At 39.6% G+C, this 13,890-nt stretch overlaps 1 long non-coding RNA gene across 2 annotated transcripts in view; it reads right to left on the bottom strand.

Annotated features, from left to right (window-relative positions):
- Positions 1-13,890, bottom strand: part of LOC103145330 (uncharacterized) — a 315,073-nt gene that overhangs the window by 139,352 nt on the left and 161,831 nt on the right. The gene's annotated exons all lie outside the window — the stretch shown is intronic.

The following is a 13,890-nucleotide window of genomic DNA, read 5'->3' as shown; positions in this document are numbered from 1 at the left end:
AGGAAAAGAGCCTAAATCAATAAAGACGTGGATGTAAAGTTATGAGAGAAAGATGCCAGAATAGAGCTGTAGCCTGAACACCCCTTCTGACCTGTTTCCAAATAATTACGCGTCAAAAAAAAAAAAAAAAATGGAAGTCCCAGAGAACAAGAGCAATTTTCCCACTCTTGCTCACAAAAAGTAGGGCCAGCTGAGAGATGAGAGGGTTTGGCCGCATTGTGTTGCCCTACTTAAATCTATCTTTCAATTCACTAAATGTGTTATTTGATTTGGCAACGAGACTCGTCTGTCCCACCGAGAAGCATGCAGTGTTGGCTGCCTTTGCCAAGTTTGCTGCACTTCGGTAAACTGCCTTTGCCTTGAAGAGTGACCTTAGACTTAGTGGGTGGTTCTGCTCTGTGTGAAATGAGTGTGTAGGAGATGTAAAAATATATATACACACATATGTAAAATAAACAAATACAGAACGAGCACTATAAAGTTCAGGCCTTAGCACAATTCAAAGAAATTATATTAAAAATTCTGGATTTTTTTCAAGTTGCTCCAGAGCCAAGAGGTTCAGTCTTCATGACAAATATATGTATATTCAACTTTTTAATTACTTGTGAACTAGTATTTTGATATCTTAATAGAAGAAAGATGACTTTCTAGAGTAAAACACAGGAAAAAAAAAAGACAGGATTGTCAAAATGCTTAATTCATCGATCAACTGAAATTTTCTACATGTAACCACCTCTTGTGGGTACAGAGAATAACTCTCTTGTTGATGTCAAAGGTCAGAGGTTAATGGATAAATTAGTATGAGAAGACAAAAAAGGTAAGAGCCACTTAAATACCCACTTGTTTCAACCTAGGTATGCAAAATAACACGAAATCTTCAAGCAGACAGGTTACAAACGTAAAATCAAACTGAGGCTACAATTCACACAGACTCTTCTAAATTAAAAAGTAACACATAGCAAAGCTCTATCTGGTCTTATGAGCCTCAATTTCAGCTACAGCATTCAGGATTCGGTGTCGGTCAGCCACTTGGTACCAACAGAGCATTGCTTAAGTCATACAGTCTTCCGGGTCATTTTGCTGACCATAGCATTTCCTTTATCACCACTCTGCTGATGAGTACTTCCAGCACGGCATTGCACAGTTTCTTGAAAATGACAATGTGACTTCAAAGGCCTTCACAGTGACCAGATATCAGGTCAATAGAGCACATTTGAGAAAATGGTAAAATGGGAGATTTGTGTCATTGACGTGCAGTCGACATATTTTCTGCATCTGCATGACACATTTCCAACACCTTGTTGAATATATTACAAAACAATATAAAGGCAGTTCTGACAGCAACGTGAGGTCAGACCAGGTGCTCTCGAAGGCTTCTAATAAAGAGGCTGGTGAGTGTATGTTTTTTTTGTTTTTTGTTTTGTTTTCATCATTACTAATGGAAAATGAGACAGAGAAGAACAACTGCGCAGTAATAAGCAGTGCTTTAAACTGTAAGACTGCTTATTGGTTTTCAGAGGAGTGGGAAAAGCCAATAAAAACCTCTCACTGATTGGCCTAACACACAAAACCTATTATTTCACATTTCAGAGACAATAAATCAGCATTTATTATGGGGATGTGTTAACTGAAATGACTCGAAACTCATAAGCTATATAAGTTGGACACAGCTGATCCCTCATTTGGCTTTGGGATGCACAAATAATGAACTGCTTCGGCTGAATAAAATATAGCTTTACATTTTTTAAACATGCTCTAACTGAGCTTTGTTTTATACAGTGCAGCTTTGCTCCAAACTGAAATGTCATCATAGCTTTCCCCTCAAAAGAAAAGAAAAAAAAACAAAAAGGTGATCATGTGTTTCATTTACAGCAGAGTTCAGCACCAGGTCAGCAGTATCATAAGCTCCACAATTAAACTTGATGCTCTATGTTGATGGGGCTATTTGTGTGCAGGGTTTGCCAAGGATTCAGGCTGTTATATTTGAGAGGCCCAGACACAGGGGAGGACATCTCATGACAAACCCCCGAAAAGGAATCCACGGCTGCCAACATGATAAACCTGTAGGGAGGAGCCCAAGAAGTGCAGCTCCGTGGAATTCATCCTCAGCAACCGGCCTTAACCCTGTGAACTTTTGGAAAACTTAAAAGACCGGGGTTCCTTGGATCCCACATTAAGAAAAACTACTCGGAAAGAAATACAGCAAGATAAACAGGAAGAAAATGTTTTCTCGCAGAGCAGGCAAAGGGTTGTGCCCTGAAGCTCAAACAGCAGTCTTGACGAGATGCGTTTCGGTATGCAAACGCTAAACGCCCCTTGCAAAGTCCATCAGTCTGCTGGAACCCAGGTTTTCCCCTTTCGGATTGTTGTGATTCAGCAACTTCTATTTAATCCCCCCCCCTTCAAGAGTACATTCCTCAGCTGACAAGGTCTGTAAATGTCCCTATAACTTGGAACAGTAATCATTACTTCCTGTGGTTATTTTTTGTGGTTCTATCAAGATGATGTTACTATAAGAAGGGGATTGGTAATCAAGGAATCTAATGCTGCAGGCCCTCCCACTACAGGGAATGGGTTTTCTATCCTCCATTCTGTGAGGATTCAGTCATTTTCTCCTTAAAAGGAAAACGCAGACAAAGCACGAAAGGTCTATGGTGTTGATCCAGACGATAAGCTGACAAAAATGGCTTTATTTATCAAAAAGCTTTGGTCATATGTGTGTAATGTAAAGCTTTCTGACCACTGTTTCCCATCCACATGGCTGTGGTTACTGATGTGGTTTATTTGCACTAACCCTGATAGCGTAGTTTTCCAGAAAATACTTGGCATACTTAAAGGCACTGGCTAAAGCAAATATTTAAATCTGGGTGAGAGGGTCTCAGATGAGTACGTTTGACTGATGCCTGCCAAATTAAACTATATTATGTCCAGGCAGGACAGAAGAATGACTTGTACTATGTTGAAACTCCAGTTTGATGCGAGACATTGGGAAAAACTAAAGGCCAATCAGAAAGACAGGCTGAGACAGCAAGGAAAATCCCATCTGGAATAGCTTTCTGCCTCCCCTCCTGAAACCCAATAGCCATATCAGATCTGAATACTGCACTGCAATAATAGATGAATATTCATTTTTAGTGCGAGCGGAAGACAAACATTCTCGTCCTTAATGACATCTCCAGGGAGGAAGTTCATTACACAGGGTTCTTACGCAACAAAACTCTCATTTTGTGAGGTCAGACGAGGTTCATGTTGCTAACATTAGTGCAACTAGGTCAGTGACACTTCTTGCATTAAACAGGAACTCTAAAACAACTGTGACACAAGTAACATCGGTTCTCCAGGAAGACATGAGCCGGCTGTTTTGACCCATTTAGCAAAAACAGAAGCAGTTTTTGTGCAGGTTCAAGCACAAAGACTTCATCAACATATCAGATATACAAAGTAATTATGAAATTAGACACTATGTCTTTACTACTATTGGGTTTACTGGGAGATCTCATCTTATAGAGGGGTACAATATATGAAAAAAAAAAAAAAAAACTAACTTGACCCAAAAAAAATATGCATCTTTAAATCGTTAGATAACAGAATCTGTTTTTCTTCTTTATCGTTTTCTTGTTTGCTTCTTATGTTACATGCACACTTACTGCTGCCTTACGGTTTACACTCATCAGTCAATCAGTCAATCAAATTTTATTTGTATGGTACATTTCAGCAGCAAGGCATTTCAAGGTGCTTTACACAATTAAAGAAAAAAAATAAGAACAGCATGTGACATTGAATAAACAGTAAGAAAGAGAAAGAGAAAAAGAAAAGATTAAAAAAATATTAAAAAAAGAAAAAAAACACAATAAACCACATGAAAATTACACTGACATACAGCTTTTAGTGATTTTCTTTTTTTAACTGGAAATTACCATACAACAAACAAGCCTAATAATTGTGGAAACATATAAACAGGAGTTTGCATTTCCTTCAAATTTGGTTTCAAATTTGCTCTTTCTACCAATCTGGACAGATAATCGCTTTCATGTCTGCAAGCAGTTCAGAATGCAGCAGCCAAACGTCTTACTAAATCTACACACTTAAATTCCCCCTGTTCTACGCTGTCTACTTATCGACTCCCAAAAGATTTTAGAACTATATATAAAGTAATTGTCTGCAGTATATTTGTGCCATCTTTTACCCAAGGACTCTTCTGCTCATAGCCTTCCATCCCAAACCCAGAATCCCTGAGTACAAGTCTAAAAACTAAGAGGGACAGGTCCTTGCAGTCTGTGGCATCTTAACTATTGAACATTTCGCCCCTCCAACTTTGCTTTGATGACTTGGTCGACGTTTTAAAAACCTAGCTGAAAAGTTTACTTAATTAGTGACAGTTACTTTTCTATTCATGTACCAATAAGACGTACGTACATTTTTCTGCAATCACATTCCAAGCTGGATCTGTTGGAAATCAAAACCAGGGCTCTGGGAGTCTCAAGTGAATTATTGCAAGGAAGCAAATAGACAGAAAATTCAGCTTTCCATCAAATGATCTCACAGAGTAACAGACAGGTGTACAGTAGGTATGTATTCCTGATGGAAAGTATATGTGTGTGTGTGTGTGTGTGTCTGGGAAAACAGTACAGATGTAGTTACACACTGTTCTGTACATTGATTGATGGCTGCTGTCCACACAGGCCTACATTTCTGAGTGGATTGGAGTCACAGCACATCAGCAAACACAGAATGGAAGACTGTGGTACTCTACACTACAAAGAATAGCAAGACTCCATGCACACACACACACACACACACACACACACACACACACACACACACACACACCATGCAGAAACTCAGTCAAGTCATACACCACACCCACAGATCCACCTCCCCGCCTCCACTGCTTGAAGATTTACCTGCCAGCTGCTGCCAGTCGCAGCGAAAGATGGGCTTTGTTGGTTTTGTGAAGCCCACCGACAAGACCCCCCTGGAGACTTCAGGTCTCCAGCAGCACAAGCCTCAGCCTTATCCACTCTGCCGCACAGGCAATCTGTTTTCTATATTACCAGGCTGTATCACTGTACTATGCACTATAGAACAGCAATTGAGCAGGAAATTAAGTTAGGGGATCGGTATTTGGCGGAGGAGAACGAGCTGGTGTGGTCTACTCTCTCCACATACAAGGATCATTAAATATCACATGAGTTTTTTGATAAATTTCCTTTTCTCCTCTATCTGCTGTTCCCATCAACTCACTGCCCTCTTCCTGCTCTCAGTTTTTCTTGGTCGGCCTCCTTCTCTCTTCCTCTTCAATTTCCCTATCGTCATCTGGTCGTTTCTCTCTTGTCTTGCAGTATTTCTGGGCTGATAGAACCAAAACATCCTAATGGATGTTTAAACAGCTTGAGATGTGTCTGCCTGGGAACTACCTCCCTGTGACACCAGATCTCTGGAAAGGAACTGAAACCATTACAGGCTTTCTCCTTCTCGATCCCTTCTTTACCTTCCTCCCCGATTTGTTTTCCTCTATGTGGGTTTGTCTTTTTTTTTCCATCTTAATTGTTTGGGTTCATGCAAACACAACTCATTATTAAATAAGAATTAGCAAGGGTGAATATCAGACTTTCTTCCACCTCTCCGGCTGTCGCCTCCTCTTCCTTTTCCTTCTACATTGATTAACTGTTTCCATTAAATGACTAAGAGAACATGAATGCAACAAAGAGGGAAAATTGGCAGGGAGAACAAGATAGGTCAGGGTGATACGAGTGAAGCCTGGAACAGTCGACTTTTACAAGGGTGTACACACAAACACATAAAACCACACATACCAGATCTGTACTCCTGTGTGAATCCCTAACTTATTAATCATAAACCTCATTACCAAACTAATAATTAACTTGCATTTCAGACTTTTAGGTTAATTTTGGGGATTTAAATGACCCAGATCTAGAATTAATAATGGAATGTCCTGTATATTCATAGAAAGAAAATGATATGTACAGCCTTGACAAGTTTTTATATCTAAAATATAATAGGCAGAGGAAACGTTTCAGGCAATCTGATGGCTATATTACAAGTTTTTTGTCACGGCGTACATTTGATCAGAAAAGACAAAGCATACTTTAAAGTGATAATCCGTATGCTAGTAGCACATTTAATTCAGCGCCGTATAAAAACAACAGTAGCTCATTTTTTTCCGCATGTATTCTCCTGGATTTTTTGCGATAGAGCAACACAAAGTAACAGGTAAACATAAATGGCAAGGAAAAGCATACATGGTTTTCAAATGTCTTACAAATACAAATCTGAGGTTTGCAGACCTAAAAAATAAATAAATAAATAAATAAATAAGTTAAACTGTTTGTTGTTTATAATACAGGAATGAGGCAACGGGTCACCTTTACATTGGACATGTGAGAATGGCTCAAAGCCTGGACCTAATTACAGTGGTTAATCTATGTTTTGAAATTCGCTGTTCACAGATGCTTCCATCTGACTGACCTTGGGTCGTTTTGCTAAACTGACTGGGTGAAGACTTCTAGCTGTCCTCGCAGCAAAACTCAGTTCTATTAAGTATTGACTTTGTTTTTCCATGACAAAATGTGACAAAGTTTAAGTCTGTAAAAAATACAAAATGTGACCGGTGACTGGTTTCCTCTTTTTTTGGGCTACTCGCACCAAAACCAAAGCTGAATACTGGCGGTGACTTTTTTCCAGAAAGCCAGCAGTTTACACAAAGGATTCAAAAGGACAACAAGCTCTCATGTTCTGCAATCTGAGGTAAATAAGGAGTGTTGACAGCTAAATTAACAAGCAATACAAGCACCGTTAAACTGGCCCCTGCTTTTTTTTCCTTCTCCTTTTTAATATCATCAAATACGCCAATGGATGCACTGTGGACAGAAAATCAAACTCATCAATAGCTATAAATCAATGGATGAAAAGAAGAATATTACTTACTCAGAGTGTAAATTTACAGCAGCACTGGTTGCATAGAACACACACACGGCACAAAAGCCCAGTGCATTGGTCAGGTTATAGTGAGACAGTCAGAGAGATAAGGCACCAAACAAGTCTAAATCCCCACTGAAGCTGAGGTGATGGACAGACAGGCTACCATTAACAATGCCGTGGCTTGTGAGAGCAGCAGATGATGGAAAGATACCCTGGCATTTGCCGTGTTAAGAAGTGGCCCTTAAAGATTTCACACTTCCAATTTCTTTGAATTATCTGCCATCTCCAGCTTGTCACTCAGCCTGACAATATGTGATTCTTGCTCACTGAAGTACCATGGCTGAGTATTGACAAAGCAATCCACAATGATACAGCGTGGTCCGATAAAACATTAGTCAAACTACATCAGTGTATCCACAATCATTGTATCCACAATCACTGCCCACAGCCGTGACTGGAGGCTGGAGCCTGCTTTTCCGTGAAATGGGAGGAAACAGCGCCGCTATTTCAAAAGCAAAATATTTTATTTATAAGAAAAAAAAAAAAAAAACGGAATCACACAAGAGACTGTGTCATTCCCTGTGCACGGACAGACTTTAAGGGAATAGTTAGACATTAGCAGTTAAAGTTGTACCTGTAAAAAAAGTGGCTCTGTTGGAGTCATCGTTTAGTGTAAATCCTGATTAGTTGGGTCAGATGGGCTGAATGATGGTAAATGAGTGATTTCTAAAATTTTAATTACATATTGGCTTGGTGTGGTTCCTGTGTGGCTGATAAATCCATATCTATTTACACACAAAAAAAATGATGCTAGGAGGTGGGGTGTTACCTAATATCTTCCTACATAAAACATGACTGTGGAAGAAACATGGAAAGCATTCCACTCAGAGTAGCGAAGTACAAAAATAAATCAGTCGAGTTAATAAAATAATATTCCTGTAACAGAATATAACATTTCTACTTTTTACAACACTACTCCCATATTTTTATCTGTTACTGGAAAAGCCTTCACTTTGCATTCAGCCTGTGTTCCACACAGGAATTTCTTAGGTGAGACACAACCTCCTACCCATTTTTTACCATCAGCTTTTGTGAAAATAGCATTCAAATGTAGAAGTCCTAATTCTTCGAAGGTTCATGAAATAGCCTTTAGTATGACATTTTTGAAATCCAAGTTCTTCAAAAATAGTAAAAGTGCACCTTAGAGTTGTCCGTGCTATGACTAGCTGTTGATTTGTTTTGCCATGAGTTTATGGGACACGAAATATTTTGATAGATTTTGGTTTTTTTTAACAATTCTTTTAAGTCTCAGGTTTATTTGTTTTAAAAGCCAAAATTACAGAGCATAAATAAACAGATTAACACCTCTATTTTCACAAATAAAAACAAGAGTTTTAGCAGATGGTCTTTCAACATTCAAGGGAAATAAAATTCCTGGTGCACCATTCCACACTCGGATCTTCAACATAAGCAAAGCTGCTCCTGGCTTCATGTTTGTTTCTCTTTTGAAACGTGCGCTAAGTTCAAAACCGAAAAGCTTCAAGTGTCACTAAACCAAAGACTGATTAAAGCGTACATGTCTATGCATAACATCGTATATCTGTGTTGTCTTGTGGTTGTGGTGTGTATTGACATTTTCTCAATCTCCTCTCACAGTTTGCTCCAATGTGCTTCACAGAGCGGAAAACATTTGTTCAGGTCCACTTACGGAGCAGTGACAACTGCCAAATGTTGTTACGAGATAGAACAGACTCCTTATCAGATCTTTGGCTTGATTCTTTTTCTTGCTGCAGCAGACAGGCCATGATAGAAATATCATAACATCACCATTACCCTCAGTGTTCGGAGAACAGTGCACAGCCGGTGCTTTCCATGAATTATTAAAAGCAGACAGATTACGCTGCAAGGCTGCGGCACGCTACAGATGCTGCTGAGCAATACAATACAAGAAATGTGGGTTTGTGTTTTTCCTCCTATTTTAGAGCAAGAGGGTTTTATAAGAGCCTTAAATTTTAGCGAGGGGATGGGAGACGCAATTAGTTTAAAAGTACCAAGCTGGGCTTCGACATGAATAGAGGTCATTTTACCAGCAGGCACGTGAACACATGTCCATTTATGTGTGTCAGAGGATGATGGGGGTGAAGGGCATGGTGTCAGGGCTTGTCTGACATGTGGCCTGGTGGGTTGGCTGGCTGGCTGGCTGGCTGGATGGTTCGTTTGCTGAGTCGATGACTGCTTGGGTGCAGCCCAGCTCCAACCTGGCAACTCTCTCCTCCTCTCCCTCTCCCTCTCAGTGTCTCTTTCTTTCCCTGGAGTGACGGGCTGAGACATTAAGACAGGCGTTTTAATTAACTGTGCCACTCTTCCACCTGCTGCCCTCAATATGTTCTGGCCCTGGCAAGCTGTCTCTCAAACCACTGACTCTCTTGCTCTCTTTTTGTTCTATATACCCCCTCTCTGTATCATTTTCCACTCATTCACTTCTTTATCTCACTTGCTTTCCAATTTGGAAATCTGACCCTTCATCACTTCCACTTTCGCTCCCTAACCTCTCCCCCCCCATCCCACCCCTCTATCCGCTGTGTATCCTTCCACAGTTTGACCCTAATAAATGAACACTCATAGGAATAGATAAGGTAATTCCATCAGGCTTAAATGACAGAATTAGCCAATTTTTCTTTTTGAACTCGGGAGGGGATCCACTCCTGTGGTGTGTCCTGTTTCACTCGTTCCCCACCTTGCACTCATGCATATCTGCCAATTTGGTGCACACAAACTCCCACGCTCTTCAAATCTATCTTGTAATTCAGTTCTGCCCAGCACTCGTCGGGCTGTTCATTAAAGCCTGATTGGAGATGGATATTTCTGTTCCCTCATGACTGAATGAAACCGGGGATCAAACTGAGGACATTACGGGATGTAGAGGAACCGCGGCACACAGGAGACTGCAGCGTGTCTCTGTAAACGTAGACACGTCTGCTAATAAATATTTGCGCTAATTTATATAAATGTATGGCCAGAGCATTAAGAATCTCATTTAGAACTGCAACTCCTACAGTTTAATCATTTAGATCATAAATTGAGAATTAATTTACAGAGCGACTAATGATGGACTTTTAGCACTCTACTTAATTTGTACTACTCCTTTAATAGGGTTAATAATAGACGGCATTAGCGTTGCAAGAAAACGATCCCACAAAGTGTTGTATTAAAAGGATTAATGTTCTCCGTTTGGAATTAAAACCAGGCCTATGAGACACAGCTAAAACTAACAAATGGCCCGGTTCCGGCTCTGTGATGGGGCCTCAAGTCACAGGCACGGTACAGTAAGAAGACAGCAACCCAGGACAATATATCAACCCTGCAGACGGGGAGCATTCATCTGCTGCGTGAAGGAGGAGTGACTTTGAAGTTCTCTGCGGTGAGGTGAAAGAGCAGCCCTGGCCTCAACCTTCGTGTTTATGTAGCCGCTCTAGCCTTGGGAGAGCTCTTAATGAATGATGTGGATGGATGGAAACCGCAGATAAAAGGACACGCTCACACATCTGTCTGAAGGCCAAAATACACAGCGAGGATTTAAACGTACTTTGTGATGGGGCCATGTAGGGGGTGTGTGCCGTTAGTGGAGGCATGAACTAAATGCTGCGTCAATTAACAAAAAAAAATGGCCGTTATTGTTTTAAAAACAACACATTACATTGACGTGGAAAGTCCCAGCTGGTGAAGGTATTGTTCAGGATTTTTTTATAAAGTGAAGCTCTTCTAAAAAGGTGAGGAGGAGTTTCCAGTAGGGGTGCACTGGTTGCAGTTCTCTGGCCGATGACCGATTAACAAATCTTTAAAAAGCCTGACCTACCGATTCTGATTTTGGTCGACTGACTCTTTAAGTCTGGAATGTCGCTAAATATATAGGAAGAACCCGACTTGGTAAGCCTGGGGTGACTATTGTTAACTACAAATGTGCAGACATGATCTGGTGCACTGGTCTTTCAGTCAAACCTCCTCTCTCACAGCAGAGCAAAAGAGAGCAGCAGCTGATTTTTACACCTCAGTTTCCCTTGAAACTCTAAAATCATCATCATCATGTTTGCATTAGGCAGCTGTTTTGCATAAAATTCAACAACTGTTTAGACTGGGAAGAGAATTAGAGGGCAGTGCACCACCAATTGTCTTCCAGTGGAAAACGCATACTGAAAACAGAATATGTAACGTGTTTCCAGTAGAGCAACTGCCTGAAAAATAAGGTACTGTAAAATCTGACAAACATCACCTTCAACTACTATAACTTTTCTTTTGTTTGTCTTACTTTTTAAGACTGCATTACTTTTATATCAGACAGTTACTCTAAACAAACGCACTATATGCTCTGTACTCAGATAACACCGAGTGGAAGCTCACTGGTGGTTCACCACCAACCTGCATTTTTCATTTTTTTGTGTAAACAAAGATCCATTGCAGACATGAAAATGGTCTGGATTGAACAGTGTTTGCATAAACCAATATGATGTTTTTGAGATTGGTGTAGTCGTAAGGTGGTAGAAGCCCCATTTAGATTTGGACTCCTCCCGCATTAGACATTAGCTTTAGCCCTCAGGAACCACTAAACTGCATTTATACTAAATGAAGAGGGAGTTATGTATTGCAGCAACTTCACATAACCTTTTAATAGAAGTTCACATTGAAAATCCACAACTATCCATTTAAAATATGCTTTTGACCACAAGCAAGCGAAGAAGTGTCACCTTTGTTGTGCTCAAATAATGCTGTCCCTTTCAAATCATTAGTTATTGCAATATTGTAAGACAGTTTTAAACTATCATCTCACAAAAGCGGAAAATTAACATTTACAGTTCCCATTTTAATTTACATCTGAATATTTAAATTTAAAGGCATAACAGTGTTTCTATTTGATGTGACAGTTTTCAAGCCATGTAAAGTTCTCTCCTTTAATTACAAAGCACTAAAAAGACTCGATGCCCTGCAGCCTCTCTTCACTCTCATCCCTCTTCCAGCACATCTACAGGAGCATGTTGTCCTTGTTGTGCTGCCGCTGCTTGCACGAGGGCCTCTGGAGATAAATTATGAATGCAATGCAAAAGCTGTAAAATTTGTTGTATCTTCTATTATCTTCATGTTAAAGGCCACAAAAGCTCTTCAGTGAAGTCAGCCATTAAGAAATGACAGGTATTGCTATCAGGCTTCTTTATAGGCTATTACCTGCGATGACAGCAGCTGCTGCTGCACCACTGTACGGCCTATCACATTATTTGCAGCTAAAGTCAGCTACTGTGTCATTTTGCCTCATTTTCTTGACAGTGCTATCATAAATCCATTGGGCTGCAGGGGAAACTGTCGACTACCTCGATTATCTTCATAGCCTGAATGAATTCTGAAATGTATGTAACAGGCAATGACTGTTATGGATCAGGAGGCAGGGCCATTCTCATGCTCTCTCTTTTCCCTCTCTCTCTCCGTCTCTCCTTTCTTGTATCTCTCTCGGGTGATGTGCTGATCGGGTGCTCGAGGGCTCTGATATGAACATAAAACTGAGCAGGAGGAGGTGAACTTTGAAGCACACAGTGACAATTCATGGTCAGTGACGTCACCTCCACTTCTTGAAGTCATTCCCCAACTGATTTCACTAAATTCACATTTCGGTGAATTTGAATATAATCCAGAAAAAATATATATATATATTTTTTTTTTTGGAATTTCATCAAAGAATTACAAGTTGTACATATTTGATACACAGAGTGATGCATTTTAATTTCTGTGTTGACAATTATGGCTGACAGATAATGAAAACTCAACATTCACAACATTTTTTTTTTTGATTATGTAGGACTAATTAATGTAACACCATGTTAACAAGAAAGTCACTGACACCTGCCATACAAAGTGGGGACATTCACAAAAAGTTTAAGCTAAAAACAAGTTAGCTGTGTCCAAGCATACTGAAAGTTAATGAAAAGTCCTTGTGTCAGTTTCTTTCTTTGGCTAGGGACAACAGGCATATAATTTCTCTCAGCGGTCCTCTTTTCAGTTGGTAGCAAATTCTGCATTGTAAGTCTCAATGAGAAATGGAGTGGGATAAAATCGGATTCTTTTAAGCTCCTTTTTGAGATGACGAACTCCAGATCCAACAGTCTAGACAAGCTGAAGGCCAATGTTGAAGTAACCTGCCCTTTCATAAGAGCTGAGTGGATATACAGTACATTACATAATTTTCAATAGGCTGCCCTTCTGTATTAAAAATAATTTATTTTATTCTAAATAAATCAGAAAATGAATTTTGGGTTTTTGTTAGCTCTAAGCCATAATCAATGTTAAAAGAAAGAAACACTTGAAATACACCACTCTGTTAGCGATTAATCCAAAATATACCCATATAATTTCATTTTTAAATCAAATATCTAAAATCAATTAACATTTTCATGATACTGTATGTATAAAGTTAACAAGATGTAGGTGGACTGAGTATTCCACCAAACGTCTTCTTTTATAAAACACAATATTAAAGAAAAGAGGGATAATTGTTTCATTGCAGGAATTATTCCACATTGCTGTCCAGTACCTGTCAGTACTTGACTGTGGTTTGATCCACACATGACCTTTGCCTTGTGATTCAATCGCTTCATAAAACAAGAGACTGCCACGTTTTTATTAGAACCACAGCCAATTTGTTCATAATTATTATGCCTACAGGGAAGAGAGCATAAACACATAATTAAAAACATAATTAATAACCTGCGGGCATCATCTTCCCACTCTTGTTGCATCTTAAACACTATGTGACACCAATTTAAAGCTTGAACACAGTGAACACATTTCCCTTTCTATAGGGTAAAAAAAGAGAGAGAGATTAATGAAATTGATTGAAGTATTAATCTATACCGTGATCAGGTTCCACATGGGACCAAAACACGTTTCTTCCTATTTTTGGGAATC

Source organism: Poecilia formosa, unplaced genomic scaffold, assembly GCF_000485575.1.
Source record: "Poecilia formosa unplaced genomic scaffold, Poecilia_formosa-5.1.2 Scaffold5, whole genome shotgun sequence".
NCBI classification, from domain to species: Eukaryota; Metazoa; Chordata; class Actinopteri; order Cyprinodontiformes; family Poeciliidae; genus Poecilia; species Poecilia formosa.
The sequence above is the reverse complement of the archived record's forward strand: the minus strand, read 5'-3'. Positions and strand labels throughout refer to the sequence as shown.